Here is a 17006-nt window from a genome sequence, read left to right as displayed (position 1 = left end):
CGTGTTGTTTTGTGCCTCAAACCGTGCATAAAAGTTGTTCAGGGAATCAGGGAGGGAGGCATCACGTTCACAGGACGGTGGCATTGTCCTGTAGTTGGTGATTGCCTGGATGCCCTGCCACATGCGCCGCGCGTCACCCATGTCCTTGAAGTGGCTGTGGATTCTCTGGGCGTGTGCGCGCTTTGCCTCTCTGATGGCTCGTGACAGGTCGGCTCTCGCTTTCCTCAGGGCCACCTTGTCACCCACTCTGAAGGCGGAGTCGCGGGTCCTCAGCAGCGCACGTACCTCAGCAGTCATCCAAGGCTTCTGGTTTGGGCGTGTGGTGATGGTCTTGGAGACAGTGACATCATCAATACACTTGCTGATGTAGCCAGTGACTGATGCTGCATACTCCTCCAAATGAAAAAAATCGCCTTCAGTAGCAGCCTCCCTAAACATGTCCCATGCAGTGCACTCAAAACAGTCCTGAAGGGCAGAGATGGAGCCTGCCGGCCAGGTTTTCACCTGCTTCTGAACTGGTCTGGAGCGTCTGATGAGTGGTGTGTATGTTGGAGTCAGCCAAACACACATGTGGTCCGAGAAAGCGAGGTGGGGGCGGGGCTCCGCCCGGTACGCGCTGCGGATGTTTGTGTAAACAAGATCCAACGCGCTCGCTCCTCTCGTTGCAAAATTTAGGGAGCGTGGTTGAAATCTTCGGCGATAATAAACAGTCCGTCTGGGTGTTTGTTCTGCAGATCGCTGATAGTCCGATAGAGTTCACACAGAGCCTCTTTAGCATTAGCACCAATGCTAGCGCTGGGTGGGATGTAGACAGCAGCTATTAGCACGGCGGAGAACTCCCGTACTAAATAAAAAGGTCTGCACTTGATTATCAGGAACTCCACCAGCGGAGAGCAGTGTTTGGCGACAGTCACAGCGTTGTTACACCATTCTGTGTTGATGTAAACACACACGCCTCCACCGCGGGTCTTCCCGGATAGAGCCGCGCTCCTATCCGCTCTGAACGCGGTTAGCCCAGCTAGCTGAATGGCGCTGTCCGGAATGTTGTCGTTCAGCCACGATTCCACAAAAACCAAAACACAGCAGTCTCTGAACTCACGCTGGGTAGTTCGCTGGAGTCGGATGTAGTCCAGTTTATTGTCAAGGTAACAGACGTTTGCCAGAAAGAGCGATGGTATAGCCGGCCGGCTAGGACTAGCCTTTAGCCTCGCGCGGATCCCGGCTCTCTTTCCGCGCTTCCGCTTACGCTCGCACCGCTTGCGATGGCACTTCCGCTGGGCTCCAGCGTCAGGAAACACCGCGGGCTGGCGGCCTGGGTCTCTTAGCAGGCTAAGCTCAAGTAGCGTCTGCAGAACCTCGTCAGGTAGCGTGTTTTCTGGCTGATTTCTCCACTGTAGCAGGGTCTGGCGGTGGTAGAACATGTGCACGGGTGTTCCGATGCACATATTTGCAGGAAATAAACGGAAAAAACGACAAATAGTAACACAAAAGCACCATTTAACGGACCCGGAGCGGCCGCTGCGTGTTAACGCGCCGCCATCTTGGGTGGGTGTATCCACAGCAGTACTGGCTAAATATACTGTGGACAGATGAAACCAAAATTGAGTTGTTTGGAAGGAACACACAACACTATGTGTTGAGAAAATGTGTGGAAAAAAAAGGCACAGCACACCATCATCAAAACCATCATCCCAACTGTGAAATATGTTGGAGGGGGCATCATGGTTTGGGGCTGCTTTGCTGCATCAGGGTCTGGACGGATTGCCTTAATCAACGGAAAAATAAATTCCCAAGTTTACCAAGACATTTTGCAGGAAAACTTAAGACCATCTGTCCACCAACTGAAGCTCAACAGAGGATGGATGATGCAACAGGACAATGACCCAAAATACAGAAGTAAATCAACAACCGAACGGCTTCAACAGAAGAAAATACGCCTTCTCGAGATTCCTGACCTCCTGAACCCAATTGAGATGCTGTGACCTCAAGAGAGCACATGATTTACACCAGATATCCCAAAAATATTAACAGTTTTGTAACGAGTAATGATCCAAAATTCCTCCTCACTGTTGTGCGGGTATGATTTGCAACTACAGGAAACGTTTGGTTGAGGTTTTTTTCTGCCAAAGGAGGGTCAACCAGTTATTAAATCCAAAGGTTCACATACTTTTTCCTCCCTCATTATGAATGTTAACATGTTGTGTTTAATAAAACCATGCAAAGAAAAGTAACGCTACAGGTGATACTTTCACAAAGTAATTAGTTGAATGGAAAACTTTTTGTACTGCACCACAGTGGACACACTGAGCTCCAACGGAGGTTTACGGCCTAACAACTACACTACCCAGAATGCACCACACGCTGACATCACGCACACACCTACGCGCGTGACACCTCACCTGCTTCCGCCAGGTATTGATTACCCCAGGGTATTTAAGGGCGCTTCACGAACTCCTTGGTGCCACGTATTGTTGGTTCTACCTCATTACAAAACGTTACTTATTACTTGTCTCTGTTATTTCGTGTATGACCTTGCCTTTTGTTTTTCTCGACGCCGATTTTTGGATTACCTCTGATTGTGGATTTTTCTGTGTATGACCTGGACTGTTTCATGTTTTTTGATTATTGGATTATCTCTGATGTTGGCTTCCTCGTGCTTGAACTCTGGACTGTTTCCCACTCATGATATTGGTTATTCCTATATATAAGTGTTTCTGTACGACTACCCGTTTCTCTGCCCTGTGTTTTAAGAAACAAACCCTTTTACTGTATCCGCGAGTGTCTGTATTCTGTGCACACCATGACACAATGCTTAGTATGAAGGCTTGTTTAATTTTATAACTAATAGTAAAGCTAGTCTCTCTGTATGTTTAGAGTTATCTGTGAGGGTAAACTGACAGATGATGTTATTGATGAGCACAGTTTATTGTTCAGTCATTCAGAACCAAAATCACTTTTTTTAAGAACGCATTTGCAATCAACTCCTGGATATACAGTCCACAAATGCTGCACAGTGTTTAGCTTAAAGATACATAAACATTTTTTTTATGCAAATTGACAATGTCAAGTTAGAAAGCTGATTTATTTTTGCAGAGTGAAATTTGACTGTTGTCTAGTATGATAGCTGTTAATGTTGAACAGGTCAACATAAATTCATATCATCATAATAATTGCCCATTCTGAGAGATTTGGCAGGAGTCTCCACTGCTATCCAACATGTCTTCCACCTGATTCTGCACCTCTGGAGGGTTCCTGTCATGTGAAAGACAACCTGCCTAATTGTAGCTAACAAAGAAGGCACCGCCGAAGGAGCTGAATGACTACTGGCTGGTCGTCTTGACATCCCACGTGGTGAAGACAATGACTGCTGCTGAACCTACTCATACGTTAGGTCTGCAGTGAGGAGACCATGGCATGTTCATGGACTGCAACCCTGATCAGGAACACATGAGCATCAGATAACTATGAGTTATGCCAAAATAAAGAAGGCCCAGGCCTCTTGGTAGCCGATCTCCACTAAGGGGGTCGACATGGAGGCAATCAAGACCTACAAACACCTTGGTGTACATCTGGACAACAGGCTGGACTAGTCAGTGAATACTGACTCACTCTAAATGAAGGGTTCTGTGCTTCCTGAGCCACTTCCGGTCCTTCAGGATCTGCCAGAAACTCCTGCTGATGACATACCAGTCTGTGTTAGCCAGTGTCGTCTTTTGTCCTTCAGTGTGTTGGGAAAGCAGCATTATTTAGAGGATGGCTGGAGAGGAAAGCTGATTATCCGCCATGACAGCAAACTGTGCTGTTAGTGAACATTCTATAGAACTGACACAAATAATCATCCTATAATATTTTATCATATACTTCAACACAAATCCTCAGTTTTGATTAAAGCTTCTTAAACTAAAAATAGATTAGTTTTGGATTAAATAAGACCAGACCAAGCACCTTACACCAAATCTAGAGCACAATCTCAAGATCCAGAAGCAGAGTAGATTTTTCCACTGAATACCTCGTTTGTCTATTAAGAGTTTCAAAACAGAAGAAGTGAAATTCATGTATTTTTTTAATATAAAACGATATGAATTTCCATCAGTCACAATCAGAGGCTACTATTATCTAGAAGGATCTAATTTAAGAGAGTCAGCAGGTGTCCATGATGATTTAAGAAGGAAATTTATATTTTAGACCAAATTTGTACCAGAAAATAAATAGCATTTTCATGCCATTTTCGGTAACATCAGACATCCTGGAGACACTGCAAATAACTTTGTACAGAGTGTCTGTTAACACAAGGACCCAGACAAAAATTCAGAAGCACAACACTATGTTCACGGTCCATTGCCTCTACTGCTAGGTACTCAGACCTACAGAGTAAGGTATGTGATTAATTCCTACAAGAACAATAATTTCTACCAGCCCATTCCCTTTATCCATATTCTAAACACCCACCACACTGAAAGCTCTTCATGGGGGTCCTCAGGTAGGCACCTCCCTTCGTAAGTGTTTTGCTCAATTAAGTCCACAACATCAACAGTGAAGTCAGGCATCAAAGACCCATCCCCTTCAAACTCGCCGTTGTAGCATCTCCAAACACATTAGCTTCCCCACCTAACCTCAGCCCTTTTCAGCTACAACAACTGACTTACATCTGACAACTCCTTCATGACTGCCCTTAGCACATGGCCTTTTTCAAACTCAAACTCAGCCAGTAGTCTTGTGGCAGACTTTGCTACAAAACCCCTAGCACATACAGTGCCTTGCAAAAGTGCCTTGAACGTACATAACATAAACAAACATAAAGATATGAAATTGTAGTTTTTTGTGAAGAATCAACAAGTGGGACACAATCGTGAAGTGGAATGAAATTTATTGGATATTTAAAACTTTTTTTAGAAATAAAAAAACTGAAAAGTGGGGCGTCAATATTATTCGCCCCCCTTGCGTTAATGCTTTGTAGCGCCACCTTTTGTTGAGATTACAGCTGCAAGTCTCTATCAGTTTTGCACATCGAGACACTGAAATTGTGGTCTGTTCTGACCACAGCACCTTCTTCCACATGCTTGCTGTACAAAAAGCATTTCTTATGTCTTTCTTTAAACAGTGGCTTTTTTCTTGCCACTCTTCTATAAAGGCCAGATTTGTGCAATGTACGACTGACTGTTGTCCTATGGAAAGAGTCTCCCATCTCAGCTGTAGATCTCTACAGTTCATCCAGAGTGATCATGGGCCTCTTGGCTGCATCTCTGATCAGTCTTCTCTTAGTTTGAGCTGAAAGCAATATGATCGCTTGCACAGTGCTCCTTGAGATGCTTATGTGTTCCTTGGTCAACATTGGATCTTTCAGAGATCCTTAATGAACTTCTCGAGAGAGTTTGCTGCATTGAAAGTAAAGGGGCCGAATAATATTGCACATCCCACTTTTCAGTGTTTTTATTTAAAAAAAAAGTTTAAAATATCCAGAAATTTCGTTCCACTTCACGATTGTGTCCCACTTGTTGTTGATTCTTCACAAAAAATTAAAATTTCCTATCTTTATGTTTAAAGCCTGAAATATGGCAAAAGGTTGAAAAGTTCAAGGGGGTCAAATACTTTTGCAAGGCACTGTACTGTACCTCTGCTGGTCTAATATACACTTATCACCCCCGCTCTCTTACCCCAGCCACCAAGTCTACATACTTTATCCTTTTCCTTTTGTATGCTACTTCTACTTCTTATTTGAACAGAACAGTTAGCTCTATAAAATACTCTGTTTCCTTTTTAAGTACAACACTACATCTGGCTTCTGTGACTGCAATGCACCTTGGTATCTGTAGTTTACTGCCTACATCAACTAACAACTTCCAATCTTGTGCATCAGTCTATTTACCACCTCTTTTCACACACAGTGCTGGTCCTCTATTATTCTACCCCTCGCAAACCAACCTTAATACAGTGTTGAAACTAACAAAAGGCATGTTATTAATTTCGAACTACTTCCTCTCCATTGCACTTTAGAGAGATCTAAGTACCTGATTATGTCTCCATGTGCGACGCCCCTGAATCAAACTCACTGACAAAATGTGCTTCATGGTGCCACTTCCTACACATACAGTAGCTTACAACTTGGATCCTCACACACCCACTGTCCAAGGTTTTGTGGCATTGGAAAAACATCATAAGTAGCTCCCAATAGAAACTTACATGACTTGCTTCGAGTGCCCACCCCTTCTCCACACTTTCCCATTTTATCCACTGCCCCTATTTACTCTGCCCCACTGATTCTACCTGTATTAATTCCTCCTCTAGCTCTGGAATAAACCCTGTAAGCATACCTCTTCTCTCTGGTGATGTGACCTTGCTTATGAATCACCTGGCCATAGTCCTGCCCTCCCATTTTGCACAACATCCCTATGTTCCAATGCCCTCTTTGTTGCTTGAGTAGCCTCACAATTTTAATTTACCTAGCAGAAAAGACTTATCAATGATATTTATGGTCTCCACCATTTCCTTCCTCAACTCCACAACCTTATCTTTATTGTTCAGTGCTTCAGTATACCATCTACCTTTCTATACCACCTTCCTCCATACTATCCCCTCAATATGATTTCTCTATTGTAAACCTTTCTTGTATCAACTTCCCTTCCACAATTAATACACTCGTTGACTTACTAGGTTAAACTCTTATCCGAGCGAGCCTATTATCATTTGACTTCTCCAGTAGTCCCGGGGAAATTAAAGCTCACCTTCCGTCGTTTTTTCTTTCATTTTAAAATGTCTAGTTGTGGTCTCTAGTATGAATGAATGACATGTGAGCCGTTTTTGTAAAAAAAAAAGTGCTCAGGTGTCTCTGTATAGCTCTTTTTTAATGGACTGTTTTAGGGGTGTGTCCAAAATGACCGGATTCCAGCTTTGCTCATGAATATTCATACATGCAAACAGCATGCAAATATCTCTCCTCTGATTGGCTAGGAGCACTGCGACGCCCCTCCACCGCTCTGCTGCTCACTGCCTCCCACCTCCTAACTGATGAGCGGTGATGTTGCGTCGCTTCAGCTCCGCCTCTGGGAGTTTCTCGAGCCAAGGTGGGCTGGTCTGTGAGTTTCTGCCTACGTAGGCAGAAAGATAATTCAAAATTCACCCGTTTTTCGGAGGGGGGGAGGGGGGATTTCTTTGCTTAGCTCCTGCAGACAATGGGGGCTGCAAAACAGTTTAATGTGCAGGTGTACACATTCAACTCGGAGACCTACTGTATTCCACAAAAAACAAGAAAAATCGGATTTTCGCGGAAGGTGACCTTTAAACATTAGTTGTTAGTGTTGTCATGTCCATGAATGCCCTAATTGGTGGGAGCCGGGTGCAATTATGCAGCCTTTCACCACCTATGACCCACTTAGAATCTGTAGCAATCACCTCCATTACCATCATAAATGCTAACAGTGAAATTGTGCACTCTGCCATTATACCTGTTTCCATCCGATTGCCACTATGTGACAAACTCCCCGGTACTAAAACAAAATTAGCGTCTTCAAAATAGGCTTTAACTTGGGTGACCATACGTCCTCTTTTTCCCAGACATGTCCTCTTTTTGGGACCTACAAAAATGATCTGGCCGGGATTTTTTAATTACTAAAAATGTCCGGGATTCGCCGGGATTTAATGACACCGGGTAAAAATGAAGATGCTGTGTCTGTCTGCAGAGAGAGTTTTTTGCATTCCACACGACAAAGCATCGCAAAGCAAAAGGTGTTAATATCAACATATTATTATTTATTATTGTTTAGGGATTAACGTTGAAAGAAGCAAGACTATGTGAAAAGGAGTAAGATTATGTGTTCAAAAAAGCAATTTTGGTTGTCATGTTAAAAAATTATTCATATATCAAAGTTACAGTCACACAATTACATGGTTATGGCTGAATATGTAAACTGTTTACATCCGTACTTATACTCATTGACCTAGTTCCACCAATTACTTGAAAAGACACCCCAAAGCGCCAAGCGAAGGTATAGGTCTGTCCCGTGCCATCCCCCTACCCCAAGTGTCCTCCTTTTTGAAAAACGAAATATGGTCACCTTTACTAGCCTCGTAATCTCATCTAGAATCTCAACTGAAAGAATTAAAATGCCTTCCACAACTGTGCATGTACTACAGATTTAAAAGCATTAGCCAGATCTAAGAATACCACATGTAAATCTCTTTTCTCTGCTCATGCTGTTTAAATCTAGTGCCAAACCATGCTATTATGCTATTATACAACTGGAAAAACCTAAAGCCTGAAATACCTGCCTTTTTTTTTACAGACGTATCAATATGCTTATTTCCTTTCAGTTATGCTGCAACTCTATGTGCAACCACACTAAAGAAGATCTTACCCTCCACATTGAGCAAGTTTATGAGACAAAACTGCCTTCACCAGTTCTTTGGAATAATCACCTTCTTCCACATTATAGCATTTAGTTTCCAAAAAAAAAAAACATCAGAACACCTTATTATCATATTATTAACTAATAACTTGCATGATAGCTTGACTACAATATGTAATGCAGACAATCTGTTCCAAACAACGTGGCCAATCAATTTATTCCTGTGCAACCCCACCTTATTACAATATTTTACAATGTATAATAGGACATTAAATGCCCCTTTAGTCACGGCCAAAGAAAATGAAACAAACAAGTGAATCCTTAATTTTTTATCCCATTTTCTCCCCAATTTACAAGGCCAATTAACCAACCCACTCATTAGGACTCTACCTATCACTAGTGATGGCCCAACACCAGGAGGGTGAAGACTAGCACGTGCCTCCTCTGATACATTTAAAGTAGCATTGCCAAGTAGCATCACAGTGCGCTTGGAGGAAAGGCTGCGACTTGGTTCTGATACATCAGCTCACAGACGCCTTGCGCTGATCAACATCGCCCTTTGGAGTGATGTGGGAAGAGAGCGCCATCTACCCACCCAGAGAAAGCAATGCTTTACCCCTCTGGACCACTCTGAGCTCCCTAAATCCTCAATTAAAAGGAAGCTGAGCTAAACAGTGGTCATGCAAATGACAAAAAGACCCACTGGTCTGTTGACATGTGGTCAGAAATCTAATTCCTGATTTTAACACTGTGGAAATACACTAAATCATTGGTTCTCAGTCCTCGTCCTGTTCTAACATTGTGCTGATGGTGTTTTCCTGCTGTAACTCTTCCAGTTCTCCCAGTTCCCTCAGTTCTCCTCAGTGAGGGAGGGTCAATTAGATGATTAGTTGGACCAGGTGAGCTGTAATAAGTATAAGCTCTAAAACTCTAAACCTCAGGACCAGGTTTGAGAACCACTGCATTAAGCAGAGCCTGAAAGTGAGCGTGTTTGGTGTCTGGATTTTATCTGGTTCTGAGAACAGCAGCATTCCATTTCTCACTTATTTAGTTTTTGACAGTCTGTAAAAGCTTCCAATCTGTATCAGTTTGTACAGCCATTCAATCACACAGCAGCACTTTCCCAAAAGCATCAAGACTTAGCGATAATGCTAGCACTCAGTCTGACTTATTGCCACTCAGTGGGCATAACTGTGCAGTGACTCCTCCTATACTCTCTAAAAAACAATAACATTTAGATTTTTGTGGGAAACTGTTATCAGGGGGAAAACTAACTGTTGGATTTAGACACTGGAGATGGAAAGACAAAGAAAAAGGAGAGGAAAATAGACCGTTTTGTTAATAAAACCTAAGAGGAAGAGCAGCACTACAGGGATAGCCAGCAGAGATTTAGTAGACATTATGTTGTTACTTTTTACAGTTACTGGTCTCATCTATAGCTAGATAATAATCAGGCTCGTTGCAACATGACAGACAAACGAAAGCAATTGTGTGGGGCCCCCAGACAAGGACTAGTTATTAATTGAATGCAAAATCAAACTGTGTGAGAGTCTGTTTATAATCTGTAACGGTCAATGCAGGAAAGTACAACACTCACACTTCCTCACCTCTTACTCTCCCTTTCCTCCCACTCTTCCTTCCTCTTACTCTTCTTCCCTCTCACTCTTGGTCCCCTTCTCACTCTTCCTACCTCTCACTCTTCTTACCTCTTACTCTTTCTCACCTCTCACTGTTTCTCCCTCTTTCATACTCATTCCCTCTCACTCTTCCTCACCTCTCACTCTTTCTCACCTCTCACTCTTCCTCCCTCTCACTCTTCCTGCCTCTCACTCTTCTTACCTCTTACTCTTTCTCACCTCTTACTGTTTCTCCCTCTTTCATACTTATTCTTCTCACTCTTCCTTACCTCTCACTATTCCTTCCCTCTCGCTCTTTTTCCCTCTCCCTCTTCCTCCATCTCTCACTCTTACTCTTCCTCCCTCTTTCATATTTCTCCCCTTTCACTCTTCCTCACCTCTCACTATTCCTTCCCACTCACTCTCTTTCCCCTCTCACTCTTTCTCCATCTCACTCTTGCTCCAGCTTACCCTTCCTTCCCTTTCACTCTTGCTCTCTCTTACACTTCCTACCCCTCTGACTCTTCCTTACTTTTCCTACCCCCTCACTCCTCCTCCCACTCACTCCTCCTTTCCTCTCACTCTTTCTACCCCTCTTACTCTTCCTTCTCTCTCACTCTTCTTCCCTCTCACACTTCCTTCTCATTCACTCTTCTTCTCTCTCACTCTTTCTTCTCTCTCACTTTTCTTCTCTTTCACTCTTCCTTCAGCTCTTTCTCTCTCGGCAGTGTCTTCCACTGTTGTTGTAATGTTGTATTTTTATAGTGCTATAGTGTTACCATTAATCGTTATTGTGTTTGGTCAGGTGGCAGGTTTGGCAGTTAGTTCATGTTGTGTCATTTTGAATGGCAGTGTTCTGATATGGCAACATGTGACTTTATGTCATATGGTTGTGTGTTATGCAGAGAATCATGTTGTTTTAAATTGCAAAATGTGTGTAAAGCAGAGTTTTGTTTTTGTGTTTAGAGTTTCGGAGGGGTTATACCCTCTGTGTGTCAGTTTAAATAAATGTGCTACACGTCATTTAATGCGTTAGCAATTCAAAAAACTGTAATGCAACTTATTTTTTCTTGAAAGTTTACACACAAATACTGGTACTTGAGACACAATGACCACAACATGTAACCCCTGCACCAACTCCCTTAACCAATTCTGCTAAACTACAAACTCAGTTCCTGCTTTACACTAAAAATGCAGTTCTAAAACACTTTTTTAAAAACACTTCACACAATTTTCATGAAGAAAATGTCTTGTTGGCCCTACTATACACACTGACTCGTCACATGGGCAAACGCCTTTCACACAGATTTACAATCTGCAATCAGAGTTTTAGTATGAAAGGGCAACAGGTGTGCTCAGCCAAATTTGAACAGGTACTGTAGCCTCCATCATCAAGACTTTCAGAAATGAGAATAGATAAGAAATCTACTCTCACTGGAAAACTGCAGTACTAGATATCAATACAGTATAAATGAGTACAGTAGTACAGTATTACCTGTGGACTGTTCTGTTGGATTGTATAAATAAAATATGTTACAGTTATTTGGGAAATGTATTAATACTTTGTATTTCTGCACAAAATAAATGTACAGTATTTTACTATTTGTACAGTTGATTCGTTTCATGACTGGATATCGCAATGCTAGGTGATAATTCCCTGCTGTTTTTCAGGTAAAACAGTGATGAGGTTCTGGGGCCAGGACTAAACAGAAGCAGAATTTATTTTTACTGTAACAGTATACAGTAAATTCTTCTGTTGTTTTGTATGTAGACAACTATATGTGTAACTGTGTGTTGGTTGGGTCTACATTGTGTTTGTGTCCATATAGTAAAGGGAGAAGAAGTGTTTTACATTGATAAGAAAATTACTGGTTCCTATAAATGTTTATTCAAATGATGTTTTGTGTGGGTTATCTGAAAATAAAAAACACCATTTTGAGAAGAGATAACATGGATTTGAATGTAAAGATACAGTTTGCAGGAGAATTGATGGGTTTTGCCTATTGTGTGTGTTATTTTTGGTTTGTGTTTGAGACATGCTTTAAAACAATGTGTGTGAACAATTGAAAAAAACTGTAATAACTTGAATGATTTGAGCTTAAATAACAGACTGTACAGACTAATAAAGTGAATTTACAATTAACTAAAGTAAATTAAGTTCGTTGTACTTAATTTATACTGACACTACTCAAACAACTGTCTTCAATGCAGAATCAAATCCAGGATTTGTATATTTGATAGCCAATCAAACACATTAACTGTTCCTTTAACTTCCAGCAAAAACAAAATCCAGGACTGGAATTTGGATTAATGGTTCTGACCAGAAGGTGAACAAAGTTTACTGATATGAGACTTAAATCTAACATGTAACAGGTAGAGATGCCATACATTTGCATGAGTGACGGCTGTGGCATTCAGCAATTATAAGGTTACTCTCTGCAGCAGAGAAAGTGGTAACTTGCTCTTATAGCCTTCAACACCGACACCAGACAGCTGTACCACATTATATACTAAAAGATCTTATGGATGGTGAGTAAAGGTGGGGGCAACACCCAACATGCAAATAGATGGTTGTAGGAGCCAATGGAAAGATGTTTTACTAGGTGTTGCACTACAAATACATAAGACACAACCTAAATGAAGGGTCCCAAATTTCTGTTGTGTTAACTTAATTGATTCAAGAAGTAAAGCAGATAGATTTTTACATTGTTCCATTTCAAAATATTACATTACTTCAACTACTTCAACTCTAATACATTAAGTCCCAAAGTCTCTGTATGTATCAGGCAGAGAGAGAATTCAATGTGATGTATTATAGATTGCGTTGCCAGCCTTGACTGTCATTTATTATTTATGTCTGTGTGTTTTCTGTACATATATACTGTATATATATATATATATATATATATATATATATATATATATATATATATATATATATATATATATTGCAATCTGATTGCATAGCACACCGAGCAGTCACACATCAACACACCAAAAATGAAATAAGGATTGTACGTCACTCATCATTACTTACAGTAATACAGTGTTGAGTTCAGTCTCCAGTGATTTACACTAAGCTCTACTGAGAAAAGTGTGAACAGAGCTAAAAGCTAAAAGCTGCTTTAAAAAAATAAATAACACAGAAAGCCCACATTTACCTTTTAAATACAAATACAACCAGCCAGTACTACTCAACACAGACATTCAGCTGAATCTTCTTCAGCACAGACAGACAGAGGTTTAGAGGATAAAACTCACCGTGAGGAGATTTCCCTGTCTGTCCTCATCACGCCTGAACTGAAGAGCAGCTCCTACTGTCTGTTGCTCCTTCACTACAAATCTGCGAGAGAGGAGCTTCATGAAGATGCAATAGCTTTCTCTCTCTTTCTCTCTCTCTCTCTATCTGTCTCTCACACACTCACACTAAAACACACACACACTTACTTACTCACATGCACATCCCCACATCCACTCACACACACACACACACACACACACAGTGATTGACTCCAGGTGGATGCACTCGTTTTTCTTTCACTGTCTTTCTGTTTTCAAGTTTGTTCCAATTGGTGATAACTGCTTTACAATATTTAGCAATTGACTCAAACTTGCCAACTGTCCTTACAATATCATCGTAAAGGAGCAAGATCAATCAATTTCTTTGAAATGCCACAAACCTTGACAGAGTTTTGGAGACATAACATAAAAAAGGGATATGTGTATCTGTTTGATCAAGGTGTTGGGGTCACAAATAATTCAACATTTATTAGATAATTATTTACCTTCATGGCCTCAAGATTGGCGGAAGACCAAATTTGACTTAAATGTTCGACTAGTTCGAAAAGTGCAATTTTTACACAACCTGTCACTGAAGAAAAACAATGCATTTTTTGGTAAAGACATGTAACTGCTGTAAAGACAACAGCAGTGCAAACATTTTTTAAAATAATTCTTTAAACTAAATTAGGCAGGTGCATACATTTGGGCACCCTTGTCCTTTTATAGATTTGAATACCTTTAGCACTAAATATTGCAACACAGAATATGTTGGGTAAGCCTATTGACCCTTGACCTACATACACAGGTGAATCAAATTATGAGAAAGGATTAAGGTGACCAATTGCAAGTTTTTCATGCTCTTTTAATCTTCTCTGAAGAGTGACAACATGGAAGCCTCAAAACACAACTCTCAAATGACCTGAAAACAAGGATTGTACAACATCATGGTTTAGGAGAAGAATACATCAATCTGTCTCAGAGATTTTAGCTGTCAGTTTCTGTGAGGAAATGGAAGACCACAGGCACAGTTCTAGTTAACAGCTGAAGTGGCAGAACAATAAAAATCTCAGATAAGCAGAGAATAAGGATGGTGAGAACAGTCATAGTCAACCCACAGACCAGCTCCAAATACCTACAACATCATCTCGCTGCAGGTGGAGTCACTGTGCATCGTTCAACTATTCAGCGCACTTTACACAAGGAGAGACTGTATAGGAGAGTAATGCAGAAGAAGCCTTTTTTGTGCACATGCCACAAACAGAGTCGCTTGAGGTATGCTAAAGCACATTTACTTTAGAATTAAGAGCTGTGGACTGATGAAAATAAAATTGAGCTATTTGGAGGATGGTATGCATGGAGGAAAAGAGCACAGCATTCCAAGACAAACACTTTACTGCTCCCCACAGTAAAATGTGGAGGTGGTTCATCATGTTGTGGGGCTGTGTGATCAGTGCAGGTACTGGGAATCTTGTTAAAGTTGAGGGTCTCATGCATTTCAGTCAATATGAGCAGATTTTCGGGAACAATGTTCAAGAATCAGTGACAAAGTTGAAGTTGCTCAGGGCTGGACACTTCAACAAGACCCTAAACACTAAACACTGAAGCTCAAAATCTACAAAAGCATTCATACAGAGTACAACATTCTGGAATGATCATCTCAGTCCTCAGACCTGATTATTATTAAAAATCTGTGGTGTGATTTAAAGCAGCTGTTCATGATCAGAAACCATCAAACCTGACTGAACTGGAGATGTTTTGTAAAGAAGAATGATCCAAAATACCTTCAACCAGAAGCTTCAACCAGACTCTCATTGGAAGCTATAGGAAGCGTTTAGAGGCTGTTATTTCTGTAAAAGGAGGACCTATTAAATATTGATTTAATTTTTCTGTTGGGTGCCCAAATTTATGCACCTGCCTAATTTACACTTTCTGTAAATCTTATAAACTTCATTTCACTTCTCAAATACCACTGTGCTCGTCTTTTATATGATGTATTTAACTGAAATTGCTGATCCGAATAACCAAGGATTTATAAAGGACAATCATGAAAATTATCTAGATGTAGAACAATGTATACTGGATTATTTATAATCACATGATATTTTATATTTTATTTTATCATCTCTTTAAGCATCATTCTATCTTGCCAAACACATTTTCTAGGACACATTAATTATAATGCTCTGTGTAAATTGTAAAGTGTGAGATGTTCACTGCGGTTAATAAGGGACACGGTTTAGGGGGAAAGCTGTAAGCATGTCTGGTTGTGTTGGATTTGATAGTCCAGAGTCTTGTACCCGAGGGAATCTACTGGAAGAGGTGATGTTCAGGGTACGAGAGGTCTGCTACAATCTTTCCAGCACGCTTCATAACCCTGCTGTTATACATGTCCTGAAGCTGTCTTGAGTTTACCTCATGATTGGTTTGGCTCTTGGTTCTCATGAGATGAACAATCCAAACCAGATGGTTCTGAATGATGTAAGGACCTGATGATTGCTTTGTAGAACTGATGGACAGAGCCTGTGGCAGATTCAGTTTCTATGGAAGATTTTCCTGCACTCATCATTAGCCAAATTCTGCAGTATATCTTCAGTTGGAGTTGCTTCCTTGTATCTGTATTGATCACATTTAAATATCTCTGTTCCAAAGTCAAAATCTGCTTTGAATTTGCATCTCATTTAGTTTCTTATTGGGAAACTTCTTTTATATATAAAAAAACTGTGCTATGGAGCAGTGGGACTGTGTTATCTAGACCGGCAGATCTCCATCCAGTACATTTGGGATGCTTTGGAGACCTATACTGTAAGCCCAGATAAGTTAAATGTACTTAAAAAAAACTGAGGAAACCGGTAGTGGGTAATGAAAACTTAACATAGCATAACTTAGAACATCAAGTTATTACAACTAAAGGGAAAGTTGATTTAACTTTTTTTTTTTTGTTAAACTGTAAGACCGGATAAGTTGAGTTTACTTTTTTAAAGCAGCCGGTTAGCTCAATTTTTGTCAGTAGTGGGAAATAAAAACTTGAGTTAACATACATTAAAAGATCAAGTTATTATAACTAAAAGGGAATCACTACACACTGATGGTGAGTGTTAGTCAGAAACTGTTGGACACACCAAGTATGCAAATAGTTTGTGACAGAAGCAAATGGAAAAGAAACAGACTAAACTCAGTTATTATAAGTTAGTTCATCTCAAAGATCTCAGTTTAAATGTTTATGTGCCCACAAATATTCAACTAACTCAAAATAGTTGAGTTTTGTTTAGAAATATCCAATTTTATGTAAAACAGACTTAAATCAGCGTATGGGTTTACAGTGGAGGAATGAGGTGGGTCAGATTAACATCCTAAGTTTACTAACACTCTTTTTTGTCAAACGCAATCCAGTCATTACAACAATGCTCAAAAATCTAGTAAAACGTCTTTTTCTGTGCAGCAAATAAAGTTATTTTAAGTTATTCTAAAAGCAGGATGCACTATTTTAATATTCTTGTTACTGGAAGAAATAAAGAATGAGCAGGTGTCCCAATACTTTTGCCCTTAAAAAAGGCTGTGCTTTGATCGTAATTAGATCTCTCAAGGCTTAGTCATGCACTGATGTTTTGTCACCGGGGAAAGGACGCACACCAAATGACAAAATAACTTTTTTTTCGGGTATTTTATTCTGATTAAATTGTACTTAAAACAATAAAAATAAAATGAATACACTGTAAAACCCTAACTTAGAACACAGCACAGTATTTGGTAGTGGCACTAATTACAG

The 17006-nt window shown here is 40.5% G+C and overlaps 1 protein-coding gene across 1 annotated transcript in view; it reads right to left on the bottom strand.

Moving 5' to 3' along the window:
• The window catches only part of prokr1b (prokineticin receptor 1b), a 43970-nt gene extending 30677 nt beyond the window's left edge, over window positions 1–13293 (bottom strand). The window contains exon 1 of the mRNA XM_007247407.4: window positions 13220–13293. The gene's annotated coding sequence lies outside the window, so the exon portion shown is untranslated. The remainder of the gene's footprint in view (window positions 1–13219) is intronic.
• Window positions 13294–17006: the final 3713 nt, after the last annotated feature.

Source organism: Astyanax mexicanus, chromosome 7, assembly GCF_023375975.1.
Source record: "Astyanax mexicanus isolate ESR-SI-001 chromosome 7, AstMex3_surface, whole genome shotgun sequence".
In the NCBI taxonomy this organism is placed as follows: domain Eukaryota; kingdom Metazoa; phylum Chordata; class Actinopteri; order Characiformes; family Acestrorhamphidae; genus Astyanax; species Astyanax mexicanus.
Note: the sequence above shows the minus strand (reverse complement) of the source record. Positions and strands in the feature narration are given on the sequence as shown.